The sequence below is a fragment of the Buteo buteo genome, chromosome 8 (assembly GCF_964188355.1).
Source record: "Buteo buteo chromosome 8, bButBut1.hap1.1, whole genome shotgun sequence".
Classification (NCBI taxonomy): Eukaryota; Metazoa; Chordata; class Aves; order Accipitriformes; family Accipitridae; genus Buteo; species Buteo buteo.
Window position 1 is genome coordinate 23,910,738 of NC_134178.1, and position 22,161 is coordinate 23,932,898.

At 38.6% G+C, this 22,161-nt stretch overlaps 1 long non-coding RNA gene across 7 annotated transcripts in view; it reads right to left on the reverse strand.

Annotated features, from left to right (window-relative positions):
• Window positions 1-1,113: 1,113 nt before the first annotated feature.
• LOC142033702 (uncharacterized) overlaps window positions 1,114-22,161 on the reverse strand; it is a 276,141-nt gene continuing 255,093 nt past the window's right edge. For 4 of the 7 annotated variants that reach the window (XR_012651302.1, XR_012651303.1, XR_012651304.1 and 1 more), the window contains 3 exons: window positions 12,268-12,317; window positions 8,627-8,703; window positions 1,114-4,694 (listed from right to left, as the gene is read on the reverse strand). This is a non-coding gene — a long non-coding RNA (uncharacterized LOC142033702). Of the gene's footprint in view, window positions 4,695-8,626; window positions 8,704-12,267; window positions 12,416-22,161 lie in introns of all 7 variants that reach the window. The other 3 variants (XR_012651305.1, XR_012651301.1, XR_012651300.1) reach the window with 3 other exon arrangements.

Sequence of the window (22,161 nt, forward strand, 5' to 3'; positions counted from 1 at the left end):
GAAAGATTATCTAATGTTTAACTTTAAGGTTCCTTACTGAAAATCAAGTCCATCACTTCTTGCCTTACCTGTCATGAAGATAGGGAACAGATCATTCTTGTCATCTGTGCATTACTTTAACTTAACATACTTAAAGATACTTAAAGATACTTAACATACTTAAAGATTAATCTCACATTTCTCACCAGACTCCTCTTCTTTAAATGAAATACTTTTACCCTACAAACCAAGTTATCCAGACCTCCTAATTTTCCTTGTTCTGTTCCAGACTATCTTCAATGGGTCTTGAAGAGCAGTGCCCAAATTTAAACACAGTAAGCCAGTTGTGGTTCTTCCTGTTCTGCAAGATGCATGTATCCTATAAGCCAAACCCGCTGATACATCCTGGTATATCTTTTCCTGGTTTTCAACAGCATAATGATATTTACTTCTGGTTTTACCCTCAACAATTGGCAGGTCCCTTTCTGTAGACAAGTTACCCAGCTGTTCCCCTGCCTGCCTTTTCATGGCAGATTATTCCTACCTAAACTTTGCACTTTGCAACTGTCCCTACTGAAGTTCATCCTATTCCTTCCCCCCCCTGCCCCCAGGTCATTTTTCCAATTTATCAAAATCATTTTGAGCTCCAAACCTGTCTTCCACCCCTCTGGCTGTCTCTCCCTACCTAGAGCTGGACAGGCAACTGCAGAAATCTTATTGAAACAGCCATCCATCTTGATAGCGAACTATGAACTATCAGACTATGGCTTCCCCAGTAGTTTGTTTTAGCCTTTTAATTTTTCCATCTAGGTCTCAATTCCCTAGTTTGTTGTGAGGATATCACATGAAATACTACCAAAACCTTCTTTAAAGTCAGGATATATAGCATCTACTATTACTCTTTCTGTAACAGAAAATAGGCAAATTTCTTCAGAATGGAAAATCTCTGTTTACTGTTCTTTGTTTTGCTGTTGTCTTCTAGGTGCTTGCAAACGTTCATTTAAGGTATTCATTAAGTGTTAGGTAAAACAGTTTTTCCAATGTTTTTATTCTCTTCCACAGTAATTAAGCTTATGAAGACACTTTCTCTACTCTTGTGGGTACAAAGATGAGACTCAACAGTGAGATCTTTCAAATTCTTCTTTTATTAATAACATCAGTACAAGCTCCTTAAACTAGCAATTTCTATAGATGTGCAGGTTAGCTCTTGTCACATATGGTTAAAAAAGTTGAAACTGTATCAGCTAAGCAGGAGGGAGAGCAATGAGAGCCAAACTTAGCTGTGTTATGAAAAGACATCTTGCAGAGGAGAAGAGCTTGTGTAGTACTTATTCCTACCTTTCAGAACTATAGTACTGACTAAAGGACAGAAACTATCCTTGGACTTGGTGTGGTTGTCTTCCACTTCTACTTCTGCTTTTCTGTGTGCCTTCTGGCAAGCCATTTAACCTTTTTCTGCTGCAGATCTTCTGCCTATGTGACAAAGATGCTCACTATCCTTTTTTAATGTGCTTTACCAACATCAAAGATGAAAAATGTTCTTTAAGTGCTAGGGTGTTATTTATGAATTACTTTCCCTGGGCAGGGGAAAATGAAGTTTCTCAAAACGGAGTGGTTAAAAAAAACCCCAAACCAGGTAGCATCCTATATAATGAAGATAATATGCATGAAAACCTAAGGAGTTTCACTGTTCCGCTGACAGAGGAAAATGAAGATGTAATGTATGCCTTTAACTCCTCTTTCATTTCACCAGCTGTCCCATGCAATCTGTAATTGCTCAGAAGAAATAACCATGTAAGGAGAAGTACATTATTGGTTGAAAAAGACCATGTGCCATCAATTTCTGCTGTACCATACTCCCTTCCTCCACAAACATTAATTTGAAATCAAGATTTATGCAGTTTGGTGTCATTTTTCTTAAGATTATTTTTTGCCATAAACTTGAGTTAAGTGTAGACCTTGTCTAGACCTTGATGACAGACGATAGGTTGCCATCTCAGGAAACAGCAAGCAGTGTGTACAGCCACAGTGATCCTATGGAAGAAAGCAGAACAGGTCAAGCAATTTAACCCTTAACAATTAACTTTTCCCAAGGAATCACATGGAAAATAATAAAAAAAGTCTCTACAATAGTCAGTTACACATATTTTATGACTCCTTGTAAAAGAACATATAAAAAAAGAAGAGGAAAGAGAAGAAACAAGAAAATGGCTGCCGATGAGCCTTGAACAGATCTCTTTCAATATAACTTACCCAAAATATTTGATTATATTTTATTTACATCAGTTGCATCCCCTTGACTTGAACACCAGAGCATGCTGTCCCACCACATCCATTGATATTCCTCAAAAATGTGAAGTAGCTGCTGAAACAGGAAAGTGAAGCTTGAAATTTGGAGTGGAGGCTTTCCTAGTGAACTTCAGAAGTACCCATCACATGCTGGGAGGTGGTCTTCCTCTAAAGAATTTGTCAAAGCTATATAATTAAGTGGTAATATTTGTAAATCCCATTTGCTAGAGTGTCACCAAACGCAAGCCAGTAATGAAAGTGGTCTGTAAGCACCTAACAGATGATGCAGACAGACCTATCTCCACATGCTTGCATTTCTAATGTACTTCAAAGAGGAGAGTCTTGTACTAGCATATGGCCTGTATAAGGCATTTGGTATTCTGGAGGGCTAACCAGTGGGATGTGAAGCAACTCTGTACAGGGAAGGTTGTTTCCATCTGCAAATGCAAAAAAGCTAACATTGAGTTTGTGTATCCTCACCAGAGCCTTAATATTTATTCTTCCTTTCTTAATTTTCTTTATTGGCATATACTGTGAATTACACATTTCAGTACTGCTCTTAGCTTTGCCATAATAGTCAGCAAGTGGAAGCCCATTTCTAATGTTTTGTTCTTTCAGTTTCCTCTTCTTTTACTCTGTTAAACTCTCCATTATTCCCCTCCAATATGACTACCTGATTATATCTCTTTTTAAACATGCTCAGTTCTGCTCTCCCTTTCACTCACCAAGCACACACATTCATTACCAATTATTTGCATCAATTTATCCACCAGTTTTAAAAAGAGGCCACTGTGATAGCTGGTTATACCCTTCTACATTTCTTATTTAACTCAAGAATCTGTCTCAAGATTTGTCTCTTGATTCTGTTTTTTGCTGACAATGCAGTATATTGGCAGTAAACTTTGGGTCCAAGACCATTCTCTTGATATTTCTCACTCTTCTGTTGTAGAGTCTGGACTATATCAACCAAACTACCTCTTAAATCCATTGCCAGCTGAGTAGATTCCAGCTGAAATGTTTCTCACTTCAGTGTGGATGCTAAAACATGTCTTTTCTGCCTCCCACTGAATCACAAATGTTACTTTAAGAAGAATCTTTCATCTGAATATGGATAGTCTTCAAAATGGCCCATCGTCTTCTAATGGGGCTGGATCCTCAGACATTGACAGTATACAACACAGCTTCAAGAAACCACTGTCTCATGAATGAGATACTCTCCCAAATGAGACTATATACCTCAACAAGATCTTGAAAAGCATATTCCATGTAGTTTTAGTTGTGCTTTAAGGCTTTTCAGAATTTGGACAACAGGGGTAAGCCTTTGCTACATGATCAGACAGCTCTATCTGTATGTACATCAATTGTTCAGCAGATTATTTGTGTCTCTGGAATACAGCATGATAACCTTGGAAACAAAGTACATCCCCTCATCCATGCCACATCAGAGCAGAGCTTCCAGTTACACTTGCAATGCCACACTGAGGGTTTTGGTACTACTACGTAAGTTTGAGATATCATCTAGGCTTCACCAGTACCATCCCTCATAGCTTTATATATTTTAACCAGGAAAAAAATATGGGAAAACATTTGAATTTACAATGTAACTACGCATCTAGATCTATAGCTGAGCATATGTTATGATAATTTAAAGTGTCAGGATAATAAAATCATGTTGGTAGATTGTTTCTGCCAGTTATTTGATATGTGTTTGATATTTCTCAAGGCATAATCTCCACATTTCAGGTTGGTGGGTAGCCTCACTCAGATTTACACGACAAGGCCAATCATAGCTTAAGAAGTAAGTGTAAATCAACCACACTAACAATTTTCTCACAATCAAGTAATCAAGCAACTCAGCTGCTCATCTGTTATGAAGAAAGATTACAGAGCTCTTGCAAAAACTCTAGGTTTCCTGTTCAAGACTGATTTCCAGTTCAATGCTGTTCCCCTCTTTGAGGAATCTCTTTGGCCAGAAGAAAAATATTTAAGCCAAAAAGCTGTCCCAAGTCTAGCAAACTATCATGGTATTTCCTATTATAAACAAACGTTTGGAATCACAGATCAAAACCTGATATATATACATATATATATATATATATATTCTTCTTTCTCTCCCCAAATTTACCTTGTTCTTATCCTTCAAACTCACTCTATACAATTATCTTTGAGGGATAAATTATAGTTTCCATTATATATACACATATCATCATTGTAATGATAGATAGTATAAACAAACTGTAAGCACACATTCCATCTAGGCTTATACTGCTGTGCATTTGCTTGTAGCATTTTGTTAGAGACACTACTGACACACACTGCCTACTAATTAAAATACTATTCACCTACACATAGGGATGATGCCTGGCGTGCCCAGAGGGAAATGAAGAGTCTTTGTCACACTTGCTTCTCCTTTTCGACTTCCATCCCTGTTTTGAAAGTAAACCTGATATGAGACCTGGGCTTAGATGAATCCATCTTTTGACAAGAGCCTCTCACACAAAGAATTTCCCTAGCTTTTAGTCATTCTTTTTTATTATTCTATATTTATATTTTTCAGAAAGACTGGTTCAGTTCTTTTATTTTTGTTGCTAAAACATCTGACTTCCTTTTCAGATAGGCATAAGAAACCCCAATAATCTCTTATTTTCCTGTGCCATGTTCTTTCTCTTCCTCACCAGCTAGAAGAAGAATCATTAGTAGTATCAATGATGATGATTGTGTAGGTAACCAAACACCATATTTGTGCTTTCTCTGTTAGGCCAGAAGCCATTCAGCACCTCAAGTTTTCCAGTCCAGGAAAACCTGTATCAGAACTCTCGAGCTCAGCCTCTATAGCCATAGACTGAATTAATGTTCAGAGGTATATTTAGTGCTCTTCCAGATACAGGTTTTTCACAAGCCTCCTCTTTTCCATTTTCCTTTCCCAGTTTACTCATCCAGGGGGGATTGGTTCTTTCAGTTACTGCTTCTTTATGGGGAGGGTTTCCATCTCTTCCAATATCACAGGCTGTGACAATCCAGAAGATCCATTATTGAGAGCCCCTTCCTAACCCTTGCCTATATTATTTTCATCTGCAAAACTCATTAGACTCCTCAGTAAGGGCCAACAAGTCCATAACTACACTAGATTGTATTTATACTAGTCAAGGGAGAATTTGCCTTATCCTAAGGTAACAGCAGTTCTCTGAGTTATTAAAATGTCTCCCTTCTTCATTTGTATTCCCCTTTTGATCCCTTCTGTTTTGCACTTTCAGACTTCTATCAGATATTGTCATAAACAAAATGAATTATTATTTTACTAGCTTTCTAAAATATCTCAAAGTCTATACTTAATGGAAAAAAATAAGTCTGCAACCAAAAAGCAAGCTATTTAAAATAGAGTGTGCCACTACCAATTCCCTATGCTATCCTGAACTACCACTAAAAGAAAGGGGAAGAAAAATTAAATAAAATAGAAGGACTTTTTCCTTCCTTTTTTCTCCATAATAGGAGATTCAGAGATTAGCATACAAGAGCAGTGGAACACATAACACTTCTACAGACCTTAACAAAAGCACAAACCCAACTATTTTCTGCAGACAAGTTCTTAGAGACAAAGTATTCTGCAGACAAGACCTCTGAACAGGCTGACGACAAGCTCCCCTTACTAAAGAACCCCCACACGCAGCTGTACCCACCACCCTCTGTGAAACGTAATGCTTCCCTTAGCATCCTTTTGATGGACTAAAACTCAGCACCAAAAGTAAGTTCTCCAGACTGCAAGAGACTCACTCAAAGTAAGGGCATGAGCTCATATATAACGGGTGGGTCCACAGATGGAGCTGTGGATGAAGGCCCGAGGTGGGGCTGGTCAGGGCCATTGAGGCCTAGTCAGGACCCTGATATAGAGTAAATAATAAGAAAATAGACAATTCAGCTAGATTCAGAAATAATAATAATACTGATGAAACAAAAGGTATTACTTGCTTTGTGTGAATTTCAAGACAGACATTGAAGAAGATCCTTGGATAAGATACCGTGCTTTGGGAACTATTAACTGAAGTTCTGAAGGCTGTCTTTTAATGATTTGAATATGTAAAGCTTGGCAGAAAAGAAAAGTGCCCAGAAAAATGCATTCATGTAAAAAAACATAGAGAGTATATCTCCACCTGTTTTGGTACACTATTCTCTAAACTATTCAGCCAGTAGCCACAGACTCATCTTCATGTGGTCTAGGAAATATGCTTACACAAAGGCTTCCAGAAGACCTAAGTCTTTTTCCACCACATCAAGAAGCCATGCAAAAACGTATGCTGAAAGAGAAGAGGAACTCCTAGTACTTGCACAGACCTATTTACTGGTTCAGTGCATATTTGTTCATCTTAGTTTTTAACAAGAAACAGAACACAGAGCACTAGTTATTTTTTCAACTACGATCCAAATAATATGATTTCATCTATTTTTTTTTCCTACACTATGACCCTATCACACAAAAGTTTTCATAGGAGAAAATACTCCAGAGTATTTAGAATAGAGTTGGTAACCAAGCACTAAATTGAGAAGAAAAGCTGATGATAAGAGCAATCTGACCTCATCCTGGGAGCAATGATAGTGGATCAAAGCAAGTCAGAGATGAAGAACTAACACATGAGACTTGTCGGTAACTTCAACTCCACCTTCATCAGTGGCAAGTGAGTCAACTTCCAGCAAACACCTTACCATATTGGCAGGACCAAAATAACCTTCATATGACTGATAGACTGACTCTGAAAGGACAGCTGATTTTGATCCCTCAAGTACTTTAGAGGGCTGTGTTCCCCCAGTACCTTGAAGAACATAAAGTTATAAACAAATACATGGTCAGATCACAACATCCTGTATGCTAGTCTCCTTTTTTCACTACATTCAGGCTATTGAGTAAATAAGCATTTGGAATGTAATAGTTTAGGGGTACAAAGGGAAAAAAAGTCACTGATAATAATAATCACCAGGGCCATTAATCTCCTCAAAGCTACCTGCCAGATCTTGGCAGTAGAAGCAACAGACTTGTTTTTTTGGAAAGGACACAAATACAGTACTATGGCTGATTACTTCCCCAGATATATTGGTTTGGCTCTACTTATATAGACCTCACTGGCACACATTGTCCAGAAAGTAAAGTAAATACTTGAGAAACATGAAGTCCTCATGTCAGAAAATGGGCCTTTAAAACAATCATAGTATTTACACAGAGCTTTTACATTCAACATTGTTGTCATAGTTTATTTTGCCCCCAGAGCAATGGAAAAAAGGTAGAGATGAGAAATGCATGAAATAGCACAGATTAAAAGAAAAACAAAACCCACAAACCTTCTGCAAAAATTAATGGGTTGATATAAAACACTTCTAGCCAGTCAACAACCATTGCACCTGGATCTGCTTCTGCAGAATTTCTGATGGTAAGAAGATTAAAGATGATTCTATCCATGGCACCCAGACAGCCTTAAACTAAATGTTCCAGCTCAAAGGAATGTTGAACATGAGAAGGTGAAATAAAAATCCATCAACAACAAATGTCAATGCTTGGCACAGAGCAAAACCACTGCCTGTCCTGAGATCAGGGACTGGCGCACTTAGACATGTGGAGCTATTCAGAATTTAGCAGATATTCCTAGCCTCCTTTCTGTGAGGATTCAGAAGGATTTCTTTGGAGTATCTGGACTCATCTGCAGTATTTTCCAGTTCAACAAGGAGACAATCAAGGACCTGTTTGAAGTCCCTAATGAAATGTAAACTACTCAGGAAACTTCCCACAAGACCACATCAGAAGCCAGAACTATCCTCCTAAAGAACTGATCTTAAAACCTCTCTCTATGGGTATGCTCCATATGCATGTGCACGTGTGTTTGTGTTTTAGAAATGTTGATTTGTCATTTTAAGTTTTAATGTGACTGCCAGACAAAACCAGGATATGTTGTAAGCTTAGGATAATAAACAGGACAATTTCAGGAAAAAGTTTTTCCTAGCAGCAGCATGAGCCACGTTCTTATTTAAAACATCAGATTACACCAAATATTTCATTTTGTATGAGATCACCCATATCAAAACATTGCCATTTTCTAAAACAAAATACTGCTTTTCATATTGGGAAAGGTTTATGGTAAGCTCTATCAACCTGGGCTGATGCAGTACCTTGTACTATGAGGATCTTGTTTTTCCCTCTGGTGACAGAGGCCTTTCTTGGTTTTGAACTGTCAAACACAGGTACTTCTTGAATTGCATGTACAGTCCAATCCCAGAACACAGCTATCCCATATCTGTCATTGATCAGACATTGATCTGACTTTAAACCTGGACTCTTCAAAACCCAAAAAGAAAGGAACACCCTAATACATCTTACATGTAGGTATGGAGGCTGAAGGCCTGCATGGTTTTTTCTTCTTCCATCAGATTTTCTTCTTATTAAAATTTTTCTCACTGTGAAACAAATTATTTCAGCAAATATTAAACTACAATATTAGTAAAAATACAAAAATAAACCACAATGACTGAACTCCAGTAAGAGGTGAAATAGAAGAAAGTGCCATTTGCCCATGCATCTTCACTGGCTGCAGTTTTGCTAGGAGTTTCCTGCCATGTTGCCTGAAGCCCCACACTCTTCCAGAGCATTTGTGCAGGACCATCGAAGCATTATCCATGGACAGGATGAGCCTGATGCTTTCACAACATCCCAACTTCTACCTGTGTTTTGCAGAAGTCTCCTTGCTTAGGTGTGCTGTGCATATCAAAACAGGGCTTGCAAGGGATACAGATACAAGAATACCCACTTTGTAGTTCCCGAAGTTGACTGAGTCAGCTACCTGTTCAGCACAGTCAAGACGTGTTCAGAAGCAGAGCTGTAGTCATATAAACAGCTTTGCTGATGAAAATGCAAGTGCGTATAAACTTCCAGCACTTTGAGGCTAGGGATCAGTTTAGTGGATGATTTGAAGATCTGAATTTTAACTTTAGATGTTTCCAGGAACAGTTAGGAGAAGAGCTAGATATCCTGAATCCTGTGGTGGATTTAGTCCAAAAAGCCTATGCTTCCTCTGTAACTTTGAAAATTTGCCCCTGCTCTTGAAGGGTAAGTGGAAGACTTTTTCTTTACTCTGAAAAAAAAAAAAATGTACTACAGAAGGACTCCATAAAGAAACTCCACGCTGATAATATTCTGAAGAAGTAAAATCTTTGCCTCTGACTGCAGTAGAGATAAGATCTCCCCCATAATTTTGTTCTGTTTGTTGGATTTTAGTTCACTTAAAAATAAAACATGTAGTTACTTGGGATCTACGTGATAGATGTTTACCTAATTCATTTGCCACTGAGTATTTCCAGTTCAGGAGGTCTGCGAGATTTTTGGCCCTGACAGGTGTCCCTGAAAGAAGTGCAGTGTCAGTAAAAGTCCAAATCTTGCAAAAAATCAGTTTCATAGGCCCAGAAAATACTGACGCTGAATGTAATCATTCTAGACTCCCTTTCACGGTCTCCCAAAGGAATAGGGAGCTGGCGTGGGGGTGAGAGGGAAAGGCTCCAAAGCATCTTGCCAGCTGTAGGTGGGCTGAGGAGTCCCCTGGACATGCCACTTCTCTCTTGCAGGGCCACACGTGGGCATGTAAGGCTCTCCTCACTCCTCCCTATGCACGGGAAGGGCCCAAGCTAGTCTCTCTTTCAAGGTGGGGGAGCATGCTCACACGCTCTCTCTGTTCAGAGGCACAGAAAAATCCAAAAGGAGGTTGCAGAAGGAGTAAGAAACTCCTTACTAATCTCAACAAAATAGGTTTGTGTATCCTTTCACTAAGACTCTAGTATGTCTTGCTACTTCAGTTATTCGGTAACATTATTTAACTGATTTTCATCATTTTAACCCCGTAAATTTGCATACCAGGAGGAACCGAAATTCAGGAACTTACCAGGTCCACATTCAGAACTGAATTACATATCATTTCTCACCAGTTAGAGACACACAGCTACTTCTGTGTCAGCCAAATCGTTGCTCAGACATCCAAAAGAAAAGCCTGAGAGTTGATTTCTAGCAGTCAGCAATCCAACAGAGGGTTAACACAATTGGTTATAATCATACCTTTATGTGTATAGTTTTTATATATATATAAAACTACATTATATGTGTATATATATATATATGATACATGCATCTCTTAAAGGAAAGTCAAACTTGTCATCGGCTGAATGCTTAACACAGATATATTATTTTTAAACACACTTGCCTAGAAGAGAATCTGCACTAGGGAGTACCAGTATACAAGCACAGTGTATTTTGTATTTCTGTAGAAGATTACCTCAACTCCCTCCATTTCCTCTAAAATCTTGGTAGAAGAGGAAATTAAGGGAGACAAACTGAACTGTGATGCTTAGGGAGTCCCTTGATTCTGCCTGTCACAGTTTTAAGCCTGCTCAGGGCCTCAGGGGAGTCTGGCTGTTCTTACTCTTCCTCTGCCAACCAGACAGTAACGGCCCACTGCTTTTATTCATTACCCTGAATGTAATGCACTAAATTTAACAAGTAACACACTCAGCGGGAATTTATTGGCCTTTTGCAGCATGATTGCAAGGTAGGATATGGATATGGATTCCAATTACTGCTGACACCCAGATAAGAGGAACAAAGCCTATATATGATTGTTATTAATCAAAGTATTACAAAGAAAAGAAAAACAATATAAGAATAATTTAAAAATACTTAACTAAGTACTTTTTTCTATCAAAATGTCAGTTGTTCAAAATAAAATTATGCTGGTATTTTCTAGCTAGGAATAATAAAAAGGATAGCATATTATACAAAAATGGCCAGAAAGAAAATGTAAATAACAACTGTTATTGATTATAAAATGACATGGAGAAAATTCATATCTCAGGAGATTTAATGTACTGTGCAAAGCCTCAAATAAAAATATGCATATGTCCACAGCTATAGAAGTATTAATGATCACTAAACAAAATAAAAATTCTGTGTAATATATTCCAGAGAGCTGAGATTCATATTCATCTGACAGTATTAAAAGATGGGATAGGAAGAAATTAATTTTTCTTGTTCACATCTGGAGTTTAAATAGGTACAATATGAATGGGCAAAGAACAAGCCAAAGACCACTGTATCAAAATTCCAGAAACCAGCAGATGTGAAACGCATGTATGTCTCCCAAACCTCTCCCAGGTGAGCACAGAAACTAATCACTTAGCTATATGTGATTGCATTCATTTCATAACACTGCAACCCACAACAATATTAAATACTACAGCCATTCAAAGCAGCAAGAGGCAAAGAATTCGGATTCATAGTGCTTAGAATTGCCATTCAGCTTGGACCTAGAAGATGAAAGTCCTTTCCAAGCTATCTAAACCATTAAGGTCAGCAGAGCTTGTGAAATTTCTCATTACTATGTATTCCAGATATTCAGGCTGAGCACATTGGACAAAGAATAATTTCTGGTAACAACTCCATTCATTCCCTTTCCAAACCATAAGCAGGATGGATTACTTTTGAAAATGAGTGAGTTACAAAAGATGAAAATTTCCGAAAAGACACCATAGTACAATTTGCTTGAAATTCAGTGACTCTTCTATTCAAACAGGCTAATTCATATGCTTACGGGTATGACTTGTCTATTAGTTCAAAAATTAATAAGAAAACGGGAAAATGGTGTTGCAAATACTGCACTGGCCCTTCCTGGCCCAACCCTACAAGTCTTTCCTGCTTCTTGAGAATCTATTCCCTGTATACTATTTATTTCCCAGTCCCTTCAGTATTGGTAAAAGGCAATGTATTTGCCCACTGGGAGCAGAACTGACACCAGCAGTTGTCTCAAACAAACCATCATGAACTTTTCAGTGAGAGTCCCAGAAAGGAACCTGATGCAATAACTTGGAGACTAAACTTAAAAGAACTTCAACAATTCTCCTGTCCTAAATTAAAGACTTTATTCTACAAGACCTTATTGTCATGTTATCCACATAAGACACAGCATATGTAAAAAAACTTACTGCACATATAACCTGTGCTAGCTTGCCTTTTCTGGGACGCTGTCTGTCACCTGTGAAAAGCAAGAGACCAGTCTGCTGATGTTGAGGATTGTATTTTTCATCTCTCGTGAGGAAAAATGCCATGAGCAGATCAGTCATCATGTCTTACCTATACAAGACAGATAAAATACAAGTTATAAAGATTTGCACATCTCATCAAATAAGGAGGGGAGACAAATCTTGATTTTAATGAAGGCAACTACTTAGTAAAACAGAAAAGCAATCATGTTTTGTCACCTCATTTTTGCCATTTTACCTAGTATTGGAAAGTGTTTTGGGACTGGGTACAGCAGGAGGGAAAAGAAGATAGAGAGGAATAACATTTTTTGGGAAAATTACTTTTTAAACAGACCCTATATACATCAGATATTGTATATTACCTATCATATGGTATTTGCTATGTATATATGAATGATGGATTGTATGAGAGCATAAAATCATTTTTGCTGCATTTGATGCTGTAAGGTATTACTGAGAAATATTTGATTAAATATATACATGATTTCAAACTGAGAAACAGTTGGGTCGATGATGCAGCCTTGGATATCAAAGAAATCTTTTATTTTCATTAATAGCTCTAGCATTTTCTTGCAATGTATGAAGGTTGTCACTGAAGCAGAAATGGAAGCAGCTAAAATTTTGATTCATCAGAGCATGCAGATACGTACATAACTTTAAGCTTGAGAGTAGTGCTCACCAGGGCTTTGTAAATAAGGACTTTACTAAGTGATGACTTAGTAAAATACGCTATTTTCCAAACATTGGCTTTAGAGAGCTTTTAGGCTCCAAAAGAAAGGTTAATTCTCTAGTCCTCCAGCTAAAATGCATGCTGGCCTTTTACAGTTCTTGCTCACAGCAAAATAAATGCACAGAAACTATGTTTCCGTGATTGTGTACACGTTGTTTCGTAGAGAACATGAAACAAATATTGTTTCCTCATATTGCAACTAGATGATTATATGGGAAAAAAACCTGAAAGGTGGCTATTATAGCTTGTCAGTATTGCAACAAATGTTAGAACTCCAGCCTTTTGTTCTCAAATGTTAATGGCAAAAACCCAACATCATCTGAAAAAGATTACAATTTAAAATGGTAATGATACATTTGTCTCAAGAGAATTTGTATTCTGTCTGCAAATCAATCAAGATATGGTGAAAGGATTTAGAGAGAAATCACAGCTGAACGCATAAAATCCTGGGAACAAAGAACAGTACCTGCATACAAGAGACAGCTGGAAGTACCCATCAATGGACAGAGAAATGCATTTCTCCTTATTCTTGTAAATACAAAACCTTGTCAGTTCTGGTAGTTTCTGCTATATATGACACAATTTTTGTTTACAGCACACTGTCAAGAAAGATACTGTGCCCTCCATATTTTTGCTAGCATATACCATGGATGTATATTAGATCCAGACTCTCATGATTGGAATAAGATCACTGAAATGTGGATCAGGTTGATAACTTTAACTCAAAATATTATCTTCTCTCTTTTTTTTTTTTTCCTGAATTTCTCACAATGCTTTTAACACACTAATCCTTAAAAATCATTTAAGCAATAAGAGTAGGAGAAGGCATCACATTGGAAGGGAATAATTTCATGCCTCAGATGTGTTGTGAAGCATAAGGACGAAGAATGAGTGACTTTAGTCACCTGAGAAGTGCAATGATTCCCAGAAATGCACTGCCTAAAGTATCTTATTGCTATTACTGCATGGAAATTATTTTAGAAAAGGTCACACCCATGGAGCTAGTAAGAATTATTAGATATGAGTGATTAAGGTGGCAACCATACAGCCTATAATTCACTGTTTAATAAATAAGTGAGTTCTTCCATCACACTTTTAAAAATAAAGTGCACATTTTGAAGATTAAAAAGAACGTCCTTGCTCAGGTGAAGTGCTACCCTGGCTGAGCGTGACTGTCAAAGCTCTGCTACAGCAGCTGAGAAAACTCATCGTTTGAGCTGTTGTACCTACCCCTGAAGACTTCCATGGTGACATTTGTCCAAACCCAAAACAAGCATTCAGGAGATGCAAAGATGTTTGTGCTGACTAGAAAGGCAACCACAAAGGTGAGTGTCGCTCTACCTTACTGCCTCTGGAGTACTGATGCTGGCATACAAGATACTGACACTGGGAAGCACCCATTTCCCCTTCCTCTGAGCAATGCCTCTGCCCAGGTCTATACCTGAGAGCAGCCACCATCTTCCTGGGCTCAAGAGTGCCAAAGAAGTAAACATATGTGCTCCACCACTGTATAGGCAAGAGACCGTAGTGGTCTCTGGGTCAAAGGCCTGTTTAGGTTGGGAGCAAATACTTCAAATTTTGCTTTTAGTTTTGTTGGAGCTTTTATCACCATTTTGTTTCTTTTACAGTGAAAAATCACTTCCATTCTGCAGAGCTGAAACAAAATGATGACTTATTTATGCAGATTTTGTATTTAATAAAAAAGAGGTTTCAGAAAACCTGCAAAAAAAAGAAACTTTAAAAAAATAATCCTTCACTACATGGAAAACAGGCTGCAGTTCGGTTTGCTGATGCATCATCTCATGGATTCTACTACAGCATATTATCAACTATTGAATGTAAATAACATTTTGATTTTGGAAAAAAGAATCATTTTTCTTTTGAAAAATTTTGAACCATAGCTAGTTTTTTAAGATACATCATGAATCTAAATTTTCACCTTTAAAGATCACACTCCCATTCCCATTCTTGGTATAAGTTGTAATTTAACCCTACTAGATATTGTAACAATATTTTCTTCCTTATTCATGTCAATTTATGAATTACAGCATGCTTGATCTTTAGTTTCAGGAGAGTTTTCTTTAATTCTATGATACTATTTTTTTCCATTTGCCTGATAATCTGAACAGCAACAAAAAAATCTAGTTTAAAATTTAAAGAACCAAAGGAAAAAAAAGTAGTTTCTGATTTTAAACCAGCATATTTTGTACAACTAGCTAGTTTGTTATGGATCTGAGGAACTGATCCGAGTATCTGAAGCACTTTCAACTTTGCTGTCCCAATGAAATATTTAAATTAAGGGACTTATTTTTGCTCCCCTTGAAGTACTATTCAAAGTACCTTTTAAGGATAAAATGTGATAAGAAATCAAAAGGATAAGGCATACTTGAGGAAGTATTCTCACAGCCCACTCAAGGTACATAACTCAGACATGATTCCATGTAACTAAGTTTAGCAGCCAACATCCACCACAGAGGCAATATGTAGAGGCACGTTCTGTCAGAATGTAGTAAAGAACATTTAATTAGGATGTATAAATTTAGAAGATGCAAAGACTCCCACCATTTCCAGCCACATTGTATTGAAATCTTTTATCAATAAAACCAAACATTTGCATGAATGTCACAAAACAGAATTTGGGGTGATATTTTTTGTTTAGGGTTAGGGGTTTTTTGGTTTGTTTGTTTCTATTTATTTTTCCTTTTTTTTTTCCCATTTATTTTTTCTTTTGTAGACATGCTGTAAAGTGTGTGTGTGTGGAGTTTTAAACAGCAAAAAAGTCTCACATTCAAGATAAATTTACAAGGCATTTACTGATTGTTAGAATGCAAGAAATGCTGTAATTTACTCCTTCTAGCTTGAACTTCTTCTGTTGTTCAATTTTTAGCAATTGTTCTGGGAATAAACAGAAGCAAGTGTGTTGGTCTTAGCACCTAAAAGTAGGCAAGATCCTGCAAGTCTTTGTCTTTCACATTAGAGATCATCTGCTGTGGAAGGACTTTGGAGACTCAGAAGGACTTGACAGCTTTGTATCTTTTGGAATAGACTAATTTGCTGCCAGTTGTGGTAAACAGTATATATTGTGGTGGGCAGTGGGCTTAATTACCTACAATAATGCTTCTTGGTTTAAGAACTCAAGCTGCTCAAGCTGGAAATCATGAAACAGCACCAATGCAATCTTCCTGTTGTTTATTTTCTTTTTTTTTCTTCTCCCCCCTCCCCCCCCTCACTACCCCCATGAACTGGTTTGCATGCTCTCATTTGCAAATGTTGTTGGGACAATGTCATGTTGCTCTAGGCCAAGCATTCAGATTTCTTATCTATATTTTATAAAACTTAATCCCACTGGCAATATTTGCTTGATTTCTCTAATGGTTCCAATGAAAACAGTGTTTCATTTGGCTTTAAACTGTGTTCACAGATGAAACATTACAGGACTATGCCAGGATATGAGGGCCAGACACTGAAACCAACTCTAAACAAAAACTGAAACTACTTAGTCTGTGTATTGGTTATAAAATCTGAAAAAAAACCCCACGGAAAATAACCCTAAAAAAATCATAAGAATTGCTTACACAAAGAAATAAATTTTCAGTGATTATATTTACAGTGGAAAATGTTCCCTTACAATGGCTTGCTGGTAAGCTTACTTCTTTTTTTTAAAAGAAATATACCACTGATATTTTGTACCATGCTGCTGATGTGGTATCAACCAGCTTCCCAGCTCAGGGCTGTGGGGTCCCAGACGTGACAATGTTCATTAACACCCAGCAGTTGGATAAATTATCAGCCAACCAGCATGCGGAGTTTCACATCTCTCTTCTGTAATTCAAGGGGGACCTTCCCCTCCGGCCCACTCCCACTCCAAGTTTAACCCTTCAGCAAAACTTCTATGCTATCATTGCAATGAGGTCTAATCCACACTAAATATGCTAATCAAGAAATACCTCGAGGGCCTTTTTTGATCATTTCAGTTATACTTATGCAGCAAATCTGCAGCTTTCAGTGTTATCTACGGTGAGAAGTCACTGACTCTGGTCTATGAAATGTCATTTGCTTTGTCCTGTATAATAGGCAGGTTTTAAACATAGTATTTTTTATCAACCAATGCAGGCTAGGAGATTAGCGCAGAAGGACACATTCTATACAGACAAGATGGATGCCCTGTCTGAACACTTTGACCTTCCAATCAACAGACATCGCCACAAATAATTTGGTAGGGAGGGGGAAGGGAAGCTGAGGAAAAGTGTCTACCCTGCCAGCATCTCCATCCACACGTCCATAGCATGGACAGACAATACCCCGGATGTGAGAGCCCGGTGATGGATAACAGTGGAAGTCCATCAGTTTTTGCAGCTAGCCTCTTTTTTTTATTGTGAGATTCCCCAGAAAGAAGAGTGTCAATAGGAAACACAGATGGGGCGAGACCCAGCGGCACTATGGTGTGCGCTGCCAGATAGTCAGCGAGAAGCTGTAGCCCCAGAGAAACAGATACATGACTCCTATACCCATGGTCTTGTGCTTCTCTGGAAAACCCTCAGGGATCTGCTGGCTTTGGGTGAGAAACCTCCCTTGCTCTTTTCAGGGTAGGAAAAACCTGCCTCATTCTATGGAGAAATTAAGGAAATATCAGCTAGTGAAGTCTCATGGAATTTCCCTTCGATCGATACCTTTTGTCGCAGGTTTTTCCATAGAGAGAAGAGGGGTTTATGCCTTGGCTTGAAATTGCTAAAACTGTAAGACCATGTTACACTGCATGCAAACGCTGGAAAAAAGCACTTTTGAGAACCGTGCTGAAGAAAATGGTGGATCTTCCTCCTCCTCAGGCCTTATTATGTGATCTTGAGGTCCGTCTGGTGAGGAGCTATGCTACCTGCACCCACCTCTAGGCTGGACCCACCCTTCTTCCAGAGGAGAGAAAGAAAATCAGGGAGTTACACACCGAAATGACATGGTGGTTCCTCATAGCTTCGTTCCCTCACCGTGGGTACCAGCTGAAGATGGGGCTCTGTGCACTAAAACAGACCTCTCGTGAATATTTCATATTCCTCAGTCAAGCAAAAAAAGCTTGCCACCACTCTTTGCATTTCTATTATTTAAAGGGTCACTAATCAAGCAGTGAACTTACCTTTCCTACAAATCTACATACCAGACAATCAATATTCATCTGGTGCTAGCAATACTCTTTCCCCTGCCCGCCCAGCGGGTGAATGCAAGCTGGGCTGTATCCTTCCTCGCTGGGGATTAGCACAGCCTGGGCAATGAGCCCTGAGGACTCACAAGGGTGTGCTGTGTCCAACACCCGCGGGAAAGTGTTTGCAATCACCGCAGTGGGTACAGTAGTGGCAAGACTAGGAAGGGTTAAAGTTTTGTCTGTGACACTGAAATTGAGGCCAGCTGTAGGTCATATTCACATCCCAGTCACAGGAAAATGAACCTGTGAGACAGAACCTAATTATCTGCTAAACCAAAAGCCAGTCTCAGTTCAATAACTTACGACAGAGCTGGCAGCCAGATATAGCGTTGTCATGGTAACGCCGAAAAAAAATCCACTGCAGTAGAGAACAAGAAGGAAAAGAAGGAGACTGTAACCCTAAATATGCTGTAGCCATTTGATCTTGGACAAGTGGATATGTCTAAAGAGCTAGATTGCTACAACTGTCTATCCACTTTAATATCCTCTATAATTACTGAAATGAAAAATGCAATTACAGTGTGCTCTGAGCTAAAAACCAGGAGCAACTGGCTAACTGGGAATTAATTTCAGAGGGAACAATATCGTCCTCTTTCCCCTCTCAACACACACGGACTGAGAAGTATGCGGGGGCTGGAGAGCAGAGGTGCCTGCTTCCTGCTAGTTCAAAATCACTGCATGCCAATCAAACCTTTGGTTTCCCCTATCACCTTTCCTTCCTTCCTCTTCTTTCATCCACAAGCCATTACACACAAGGGAAAAGTTTAGCAGAGCAAAGCACTAAAGATCTCACTTTGGAGACCATAATATCTGACCTACATGAAGTATGGGTGACATGAGTTTAAAGCTCCCAGCAAAACGTCCTGAGCATGGTCCTGTACACAAGACACACAACGGATCACAGGGCACCACAATGGACCCATGCTCCTGGGAGTCATGGTACGAGGGATCCCATCCTCCCAGCATGCTCCTATTGGGAGCTAAGCACAGCACTCTCAAGCATCACCAGCGCTAAATGTGGGGCTTTTCACAGCTGAGCACCCCCCAGCAGCAAAACAAAGGACACCATCCTTGGATGGCTCGTTGAGCTGGTCAGGCACACGTGCACACAGCAGCAGCTCGGCTGTTGACCACCACCCCCCTGCTCTGCCAGGCTCCTCGTCACAGCTGTGAAAAATTCACAAAAAGTCAGACACAAGCCCGTACCAAATACAAAATCAAATGCGTGTTTTGAAATACATGTTCAAAAAGTCATATATACATACGTGTGTGTGTGCGTGTGCATGCACATGTTTCTTACTGCTGTGAGGACCGCAAAACAAATCTTTGATCATTTTGGTCAGAGGTGTAGATTTCACGTCAAAAAGATCAGCAGTGATTTCATGAAAGAGCATGTATCGTTTTATGTGTGTGCATGTTAAAGAGAGAGATTTTAAATAAAACATCATGGTTGGAAAAATACAATTAAACCAAATAAACCACTTATTTTGGTCGGCACTTCTGTATAGGTGTTTCCAGCTTGCTGCCAGAGCTATCTGTGCTATCCAGAGCAGCTTGCTGAACAGCGAGACTTCACCCCCAGATGCTAGAAACTGCATGGTTTCAGATTCTCCCATAGGCATGCTATTCAGCCTCAAAATGTTCTTGCCATTACTAATTTTATGAGACACTTCTAAAAAAATAATAGTATTCCAGGGGGTTAGGATAGCAAAATAATTTCCAACCTGAGAGTGTGATTAGGAAATATTGCCCTCATATTTTTACCCTGCACAGGCTTTTTTTTCTTCTGACTGGATAACGGAAGTCCAGATTTGGCAGTTCTTTTTCAGAAAAACCTCTCATTCTAGTAATAATGCTGTCTGAATAAGAAATACTCATTTAGGTATGGTGCCTTCTGAAGTGGGTTATGTATCAATCGCCACTGCACAGTGCTGGATAAGTAATGAAAAAAAAGAAAATTCATTCAGCAATATGTTATTTGTATTCTAGATTTATTTTTTTTTTAAAAAAAGAAGTAAAAATACCCCAACAAACCAATCCCAAACCCACAAAACTCCACAGGCAACATATTGTGTAATCTCCATATCTCCATATTGTTTGAGATGGCATCTTGATCTTGTAAATACTTAATATTAGTACATAGTCCACTGAGTAGTTCAACTGAGGTGGTAGAGGTGTCTGGTATCTATTGAGAATGTGAGCATGACCTTTCCATACATGCACAGGTTTTGTTAGCAGTGACGTAGATCAAAGGGGGACCATGGTATTATTTTCGATGAGCCAGCCTGACACGTGGCATAAGTGAGGTCTGCTAAAGTCAGTGGGCCTGAACCTGATTATGCTGGTCATGAATTTGGCCTCATTTTCATAACGGAAAATATAAATGACCTTGTGCTTTTTTTCATGGAGCTCTGTATTTCTGAAATGTTAGCAACTTGCTTTTCAACCAGCCCAAGAATGCACTGAGTCTCTTCAAATTGTGTAAAGGGTTTTTAGGAAAATGTCTTCTGTAACTGCTGGAAATTGGCTTTAATGCCAGGGATCTAACTCTGTAAACTGATAACTCATTTTTGAGAGAAATTTTCTAACAATGCCTCTGAGTCTTTAATACAAAGAATGCTTTCATGGGAAATTCAGAGGCATGCAAATAATGCAAAAGAAGAGAAAAACTATTGGGAAAAGGTAACATTCAGTTCAGCACAGGGAACAGAAATTCTGCTTCCATTTAAAAAAGCAAAACAAAAAATACCCTGGTCTCCACACATGGGATGAGGAACAAAATCTTGACTTTGCTACTCAAATGTATTTGTTTCCCATCTGAGCCTGCAGACACTCTGTGACAGTATTTCCCAAAACAGTGGACTGCTCTTTCCCTCTCAATTGCACAGATCTGCTGAGTTAAAACAGGCTCATACAGGGGCTGAAGCAAAGGAGAATCTCAGTGTAGGTTTGCAGTACTGCTGTGCAACGGAGCTGCCTCTGTTTGCTGTGCTTCTGATAGATAGGGCCACTCTTACAACTGGAGATTTTGGGCGAAAGGAAGCAACCATCCTCATCTGTGATGTTAGCAGCACATTTATCACTAACAAATCCCTAGACCGTATACTTTAAACTGCTCTTTGCAGCTATGAGAAGGGTAAACTGGAGTACTTACATAGTATATGTTTACACAGCTGAAATCCAAATGTGTGCCTCACTTGATCTTCTGACATTTGTAGAAAACAGTATGAAAAGACCAATTAATGAAAAATGAGAGCACCATTTTGTCATGGCAGAAACATTAGAGAAAGCTATTGATTAAAGAGCCTATCTTTTAACATCAAATTAAAAAAAAAGTAAAGAAGAAAGTGAAAAAAGAGAAAGCTCAATCTGACCATTATAGCAGTAACAGCGGTCAAATGCTGGCGTGTGTCTGTGTATGAAACTCCAGCTTACATAAACCTGAGCTACACGCAAGTATCCACTGACATATTTCACTATGCTGTGCTTTTAACCAATTTCCCCCTGAAAATATAAACTCCAAAAATGAAACTGGTTGTTATAGTCACACTGGAATATTTTAAGGGAGATACCTTTCTGAACAAAGTACGTAGTTTGTGAAGTTCATGAAAGTCTAATGGAATAGGACAGGTAACACAGGGCTCAGTTTCCTACGTGTAGGTGTCTGTTGCCCTTTGTGATGGCTTGGAGTATCTGAGACATCTATATGAGGCTGGCAGATGTGTCACACAGTCCCTATGGACTTGCAGTCTTCTGGAGTGGTACCAGTAGGATGCCTTAACGGCAAATGGCATGAGACATCTATAGCTTCTCTATATTTTTTAAACATGTCTAATGACTTATGGCTCCTCTGAAGTCCCAAGTACTAAATTTAGCAGTTGCTGTCACTAGGACAAGTAAATTTTACTGGTTC